The sequence below is a fragment of the Cryptomeria japonica genome, chromosome 1 (genome assembly GCF_030272615.1).
Source record: "Cryptomeria japonica chromosome 1, Sugi_1.0, whole genome shotgun sequence".
Taxonomy (NCBI): Eukaryota; Viridiplantae; Streptophyta; class Pinopsida; order Cupressales; family Cupressaceae; genus Cryptomeria; species Cryptomeria japonica.
This window is the reverse complement of record NC_081405.1, coordinates 563,532,457-563,538,456: the sequence shown is the minus strand read 5'-3', so window position 1 is coordinate 563,538,456 and position 6,000 is coordinate 563,532,457.

Genomic DNA, 6,000 nt, shown 5'->3' with positions numbered 1-6,000 from the left:
CAAAATGATAAACTAAGGTGACTACATAAGCACCTAACCAATCGGGGCTAAACTTTCCTTTTTGGTTGAGTAGCACATCACATTTATTTGATTTTCATAGAGAATGAGGTCACCTATGTTAAAGGTATCATAAAGAACATTTTTATTATATTGCTTTGATAGAGATTTTTTATAAGATTGAAGATTCTTTGTGGGATTTAGTCAGCACTCATCGAGCAACTCAAGCTAATTCAGATAGTTTGTACAGTAAGTTTCATCCTCAATCAACCAACTAAAGGAAAATCACAATGAAGGAATCTCCAACTCTAGAGACATAGTATCATCAACACCATACACAAGGTAATATAGAGTGGTACTAGTGCTCGTATGAACATCATGTGATAGGCCCAGGATGTATAGGTCAATTGAGTGTACCAATCCTTATCGTGTTTACTAATCATTTTATGCATGATTTGTTCAATGATATTATTTGAAGCTTCAACTTGACCATTTGATTGAGGATGATAAGATGTAGAAAATTAATGTTTAATGTTAAATTTCTCGAGGAATTTATTCACTTCCTTATTATTAAATGGTGTACCATTGTTAAATATAAGGGTAGATGGTAATCACAAACAATAAATTATGTTGTTAAAAAAAACGTTGCAAATTGCTTTAGTAGAAGTGATCGGAGCGAAATAGCTTCAACCCATTTCATAAAGTATTAAGTAGATATTATGATGAAAGTATCTACTTTAGAAGAAGTGGGAGGTATCTTTAAAATGCTATCAAGACCCCAAATAAGAAAATGCTAAGGAGAAAATTGAGTGAAAATCTCTCGTGCAAGAGCTCAAATAAGATTGCTATGTTGTTGACATTGAGGACATTTCTTGACAAAGGCAAAGTAATCTCATTTCATTTTTACAATAATATTCCATGTGTATTGATTTGTATACTAAGGATTTACCACCAAAGTGTCCACCCCCAAAGCTTGAGTGAGCTTATTGAAGGGAAAGGGGTATCTTAGCCTCAGTACAACATTGAAGAAGAAGACCATTATAAGATCTATGATAAAGAACATTAGAACTTGAATGATATAATGAGTCAAAATCTTTCAAATCTAGACATGATTATTCTTATTCATCACCATGAAAACTTGTAGACTTTAAATAGTTATAGATGTGAGAAAACTAATCCCCCTAAGTCCATCACCATGAAAACTTGTAGACTTTAAATAGTTATAGATGTGAGAAAACTAATCCCCCAAAGTCTATGTGTGCACACATAAGACTATCAAGTTTAAGTTTATCAAAGACAACATGAGAGCAGAGAACTTGTACCACAAAGTGATACTCATCTATGCTATAGTCAAGGCATACAAGGGAATTTGCGCTTGCAATTGCATCTACATGATTCTCTCTCCTAGAAATATTGTTGATAATATAAGAAAAGGAGTGATTAACCAAAGTCAAAGCTAAATCTCAATAACTTGATAACTTACATTGTTTAGCTTGATATTCTCCCATTCTCTAACTTAAAATAAGCTTAGAATCATTGTGAAAGAGAATATGTGTAACTTCAAATGCAATTACGAAACACAAGACAAAAATAAGGGCTTTGTACTCAATGATGTTGTTTGTATAATGAAACTCAATTTGAAAGGAATGAGGAACTAGTTTTCCCTCAAGTGAGATTAAGACCATACCTACTTCTGAACTAGTTTGACATCTCAATCCATCAAAGTACATTTCCCATATAGATTCATGGTCTAATATTCTCATTTGGTAACAAGTCAAACGTAAGAAATAATTTAAATGAAGAGGCTTCCCCAACTAATCAATGATAGATTAACCCTTGATTTAATTTTGAGTTACAAAATTAAAGTCAAAATTAGAAATCAACATCACCCGTTTACCAATCTCCCTGAGAGATTGGCTCTAGAGAAGAGATATTTAAGGAGATCTTTCTTGCCAATAACATGATTTTTTGCATGGAAAAGATAAAGCCTTAGCTTTTGCATTGCAAAGACAAGAGCAAGATACTGGTTTTTCATCATAGAGTAATGAGTTTTATAATCAACAAGAATACAACTAATGTAATAATTTGCTTTAGCTATACCATCATCATCATCATCATCATATTGGCCAATAAGGTTGCCAAAGCATTAGGTGATGCTAATATATAAAGCAAAAAGGCTCTATTTAACATATTCAACATTAAGATAGAAGGATTGTCCAAATAACTCTTGATATAATCAAAAGCTTTTGATACTCATCATCCCATTGAAAACATACATCTTTCTTCAACAAATGCATGAATGAAAGGGCACGTTCAGCTAATTGAGATATAAATCTACGAACTTCATGAATCTTCCCTTGTAGACTATGAAGTTATGAGATTTTCTTAGGTGCAAGAGTATTAACAATCTCATCAATTTATTTGTATTGACTTAAATTCCATGATGAAAGACATAAACCCTAAAAAAATTTTGGTGTCCACACCAAAGACACACTTAAGAGGATTTATCCTTATCTTATAGAGTCGGAGTCTTCTAAAGATAAGAATTTTCCTTAACATGATCTTGATGAGTCACAGACTTTACCAAGATGTCATTGACATAATCTTCTAATATATTGTGAGTGAAATTGTGAAAGATATGTTTTCTCACATGTTGATAGGTTGCTCCAACATTCTTCAACCCAAACAACATGACTACTTAATATAAAGTACCCCAAGGGGTTGTAAAGGCTATCTTATCCTAATCTCCCAAGTTAATAAGGATTTGATTGTAACCTAAGAAGCCATCCATGAAAGAGAGAAAGGCATGACCTACAGTCGAATTAACAATCATATTGATATTTAGCAACAAATAATCATCTTTAGGATAAGCCTTATTAAGATCATGAAAGTTGATGCTAATACGAATACGACCATCAGGTTTACTAACAATGACAATATTCGATATGCAAGGTGAGTAGTGAGTAGGACAAATATAACCAACTTTTAGAATCCTTTCTATCTCAGTCTTGACCAACAAAGCAACCTTGGGATTCATTTTACAAATCTTTTGCTTAACAAGCTTGGCATCAAGACACAAAATGATATTATGGACCACAATAAATCCATCGATACCATAAATATTCTCATATGACCAAGCAAAGATATTAGAATAATGATGCAAGAGGTGAGAATGTGACTTAGGTTCTTTAGAGGAAATGCATTCTCCAATCTTAATTACCTTTTTAGAAGACTTAGGATCCATGTTCAAACATCAAAAGTATCTCCCTTAAGGAGAGTATCGTGGTCTTATGGATGCGACATGGACACATTCTCATCATCATAAGATAAAGGGGCCTCCTTATCAAAATTCATAATGGATTATCTGAAACATGCTCAATTGTTCAAACAATATGAGAATCAAAACTTATGGTGATAAGAAGGAAGATTGGAATATACACCCAAGAATTCTTCTCGATCCTCCTCCAAAGAAAAAGCATCCAGAGAAATTTCCTTAGAGTTTACTTCACTTTCAATATATTCAGGATGAATGAGACTAAGAGGAAGATGCAAGATAGAAATCATGTTGATATTCAACCATAGTTTTTCCTTAGAAGATGTGGTGCAATATCCAAGTCCAATGTTAGAGTGACAAGGTTCAACTGCTTAAGGGACTCTGATAACTTGCTAATTAGGACCACAACCCCTACCTCCATAGTCATGCTTAGAAAGATCATACCTCAACCCATCACGTGATTGTAAATTATGAGAGGAAGGAGGATCAATATATAAGAGGTGATCAATATGACCCAACTTTATAGATGCACAATCATCTTCCTTCGTCTAGGCAAATGAAATCTTCAAAATATTCAAATGGACTAGATCTACCTTGTATTCACTGATGTAAGATTTGGTGAAGTCAAAAGTTCCCCAATCGTCACCTAAAAATGAATTCACTTTAGAAGGAGATGAACAAGGAGATGAAGTAGGAGTAGGCTTAGGACTTTCTACTTTAGGAGGATCTAGTTTATTATGGGAGTCTTCCTTAGGGACAACTTTCTCATGGACTTCCTCTTGAGGGGGCACCATAGGAATGTTTGTTGGTGTATTAGAAGACAACTATGGAACATAGTTTTGAAAGGTAGGTGTAACCAAATCATGACCCACTATTTCCATTTGACATAAGTGCATAGCATTAGGGTCAAGGTATCTCACTAATATCAAGATGTTTCTTGCTTATTGTGCATGGGAAGTAGTGAGTGAAATTTCAAGTCACTTGTTTCTAGGTGTGATATGAGTAGTCTACAATATACTCCACCTCCAAATTTATGACCACATTGGATAGTACATTTGCATCCTCACTTACCTCATGGTATAAATTTCTAACAATGTTGACAACTAAGTGTTTAATTAGAGGCTAACATTGCTTTGAAATATTATTAATCTTTTTGTTTAGAGATTTTTTTTTTTAATGGAATTTATAATAATCAATGAGTCTTCCTCTACATTCACTTGTTTTATTCCAAAATGTTTGTACATTTATAGTTGTATAAGGAGGGTTTGGGCTTCTTCTTTATCATTAGTTTCCAATTTTAATTTTTTTAATGATACCCTAATAAGTCTCCCTTTGTGGTTCCTGGTCATGAAGTACACTTTTGGTAACCTTGGATTCACCCTCGATGTCTTGTTAAAGTTAAGCTTGTACCATCATTTAGGGGCCGAAGCCATTTTGTATGGATTAACCCCTACAAACACCCAAGTGGGAGGGTTATAAGGCTTATCAATTTTTTTTATCTCATTATTCTAAGATGTAAATAAGTTGTTTTTTTATTTCTAGGGTTTGGTTGCATTGTTGATTGTTTCCTCAATAACATTCTCTAGCTTAAAGCGAAAATTATTGATTGACATTTTAAAAAAAGGTTCTTTTGTTCCTTTCTTTCTATATTTTTTATAATATTATCAAGGGGTAGATTATCCTGACACTAGAGAAAATAACCTTGCTTTAGAGAACCAACCACACTGTGAATAGAGATAAGATTTCTTAGGGTAGTCAATCAACCCACTTTAGTTTCTTTTAAACCCATTGCCAACATGTTTATGCAGATTTTCAATTTAATGATAGGTTGTCTATAGTTTCTTCTTCTTGTTTGGACATGACACTTATACAAACCCTCAAAACTAATAATACTTTTGTAGTAAGGATTCTTTTTTATAGGGCTTCCCTCACAAATGTTATAGCTTTGGATATATAATTCTTATGCCGACAAAAAATTGTTGGCCATCCTTATTTTTTAGTTATTTCTTCTTCTATAATGTATTTATTTTTTAAATTATAATTACCATTTTTTTCTCCACAACAGTTGATGCTCTCTTTCTCATTATGATAACAAACTTTGTATCCATTAGCTATTTTTCGATGTTGTCCCTAAAATATTATGAAATGTTTAATTCCTATAGCTTATTCCATTGTGAATCCCTTCTCCCTTCCTCTTTGAAACATTATTAGGCGATCTCTCACATATCAGTCCTAGTCTTTCTTTGTCATGTCAAATTTTCCAAAAGTAGCACTTGCTAAAAATGGTAAGTTCCAACTGACAAAAAATTAGCAAGTCTTGGTTAACGGAACAACTCTAGGGCAATAATTTATTAAATATTTATTATTAATTATACATTCAAATATTAAAATAAATTATTGTCCAAGTTTGGGTATGGTATTCTCTTGGATCTATTTGAGTCTATTTGAGCCATTTGACACTTTGTGAAGGTGGTACAATTACATGCAATCTGAAATTCAAAGTTTCTCTCCAATTGTTTTTTGGGTTTTCTTGGGTGCAAATTAGTGTTGATTTCTATTTATTCATGTCTAGAGATTTCATTCAAATCTTTTAATAATTTTATTTCTTTTGGAGGTTATTTGAGCACTTGTATTCAACAGTCTTTCTTCTTTGGAAAAAAACCTAAAGATAAATATTAACTCATGGATGAAACCCCATGGGTTGCGAGGGTCATGTGATGAAACCCCTG